This window comes from Mus pahari, chromosome 3 (assembly GCF_900095145.1).
Source record: "Mus pahari chromosome 3, PAHARI_EIJ_v1.1, whole genome shotgun sequence".
Lineage (NCBI taxonomy): Eukaryota > Metazoa > Chordata > Mammalia > Rodentia > Muridae > Mus > Mus pahari.
In genome coordinates this window covers 66,722,478-66,724,376 of record NC_034592.1, presented here as the reverse complement: position 1 = coordinate 66,724,376, position 1,899 = coordinate 66,722,478, and the positions used below count along the sequence as shown (strand labels likewise).

The following is a 1,899-nucleotide window of genomic DNA, read 5'->3' as shown; positions in this document are numbered from 1 at the left end:
CTGTGGAAGGGGATGGGTAAATGGACAAAGCACAGAGGGTTTTCTGGGAAGCAAAACCATTCTTTGTTATCATAATGATGAAAACACAGAATTATATGTTTCTACAAATCCATGGGATATATAGCACCAAGAGCAAAGCCTCATGGGAACTCTAGACCCTGAGTGACAGATGTTTCCGAGAAGGCTGAGCAACTGCATCTGATAAACTACTTTGTGGAATGTATTGATCATGAAGAAATCCATGCATGTGTCAAAGCAAAGAAATCCTAGACATTTCTGAACCTTATGCTCAACTTTTCTGAGTATACCAAGGCTCTAAAAATAGTCAATTGGGGAAAAAAAACCTGAAAACTTCTGGGAAACCAAAAGATAAACTGTCCTCCCTTTAACCATACTCCTGAACTTCCAGATTTGCAATGATCAGCACTGACAAAGTCCCATATATCCCTACAGATCATGTTTGAAACCTTCATCACTCTTGCCATGTAAGGAGCCATTCAGGTGGTGCTGTCCCTGTATGCCTCTGGTCATATCACCTCCATGGTGATGAATTCCAGAAAACGGATCAACTACAACATGAAGATCTACCACAGCTTTCCCCTGTACCACTGTGAGTCTGGACAAGGCTGGCTGGGACCTGAGAGACAATATCATGAAGATCGTGACAGAGTGGAACTACAGCCTCACCACCGCAAATGAGCTGGAAATCTTGTGTGATATCAAAGAGAAGCTATGCTATGTGGCCCTGGACTTCGATGAAGAGATGGCTGCTGCTGTGTCCTCCACCTCCCAGGAAAAAGCCGTGATATGCTGTCTTTGTTAGGGTTTCAGTTGCTGTGAGGAGACATAGCATTTTTTTATAAAGAACATTTAATTGGGGTTGGCTTATAGGTTTAGAGGTTTAGTCCATTATCGTCATGGCAGGAAGTGTGGCAGCTTTCAGGCAGACATGGAGTTGGAGCAGACTAAAGTTCTACATCTTGATCCAAAGGCAGCAAGGAGAAGAATGTCTTCAAGGCAGCTATGAGGAGCATTTCTTCCACACCACACTGGGTAGAGCCTGAGCATGGGAGGAGACCTCCAAAGCCCACTCCCACAGTGACACACTTCCTCCAACAGGGCTACAGTTCTTACAATAAGGCCACACCTCCTAATAGTAGCACTTACCATGGACCAAGCATATTCAAACCACCACACCTGCCCTATGGCCAGGTCTTCACTATTGGCAATGAATGGTTCTGCTGCTCCAGGCATTCTTCCAGCCTTCGTTTCTGGGTATGGAACCTTGCAACAACCACAAAACAAATTTCAGTTCCATCATGAAGTATGATGTTGATATCCACAAAGACCTGTATGGCACACAGTGCTGTCTGGTAGCAGCACTGTGTATCCAGGTGTGGACATCAGGATGCAGGAGATCACTTTTCTGACTCCCAGTAGGATGACCATTGCCCCTCCTAAAAGCAAGTATCTACATGGACAGGCACACCTATGCTGGCCTCACTGTCTACCTTCCATCTGATATGGGTCAGCAACCAGGAGTACCACAAGTCCCCTCCCTCCATCGTACACTCAAACCACTTCTAGGAAGGCTGTTCCTGAGCTGTGGTTTACACACTTGCTTGACAAAACTCAACTTGTGCAGCAAGACAAGGAGGAAGAAATTATTGGCATGACTTTGCTTTAATGGTTTTTTTTTTCTTTTTTTAGATTTGTTTTGCTTTTTGTTGGATTGTTTTGTGACTTTTGGACTCAGAATTTAAATAAGTGAGGGAAACAATAGTGGCTTAGAGCAAGCATCTTCAAAGTTTTACAGTGTGGCTGAGGACTTTGTACACTGTTCTTTTGTTTCATTTATTTTGTTTCATTTTGTTTTCAATGGTCATTCCAAGTAGCCAT

At 43.7% G+C, this 1,899-nt stretch overlaps 1 pseudogene; it reads left to right on the top strand.

The window, feature by feature from the left end:
* Nucleotides 1-456: 456 nt before the first annotated feature.
* LOC110319309 lies at nt 457-1,587 on the top strand (annotated as a pseudogene).
* Nucleotides 1,588-1,899: the final 312 nt, after the last annotated feature.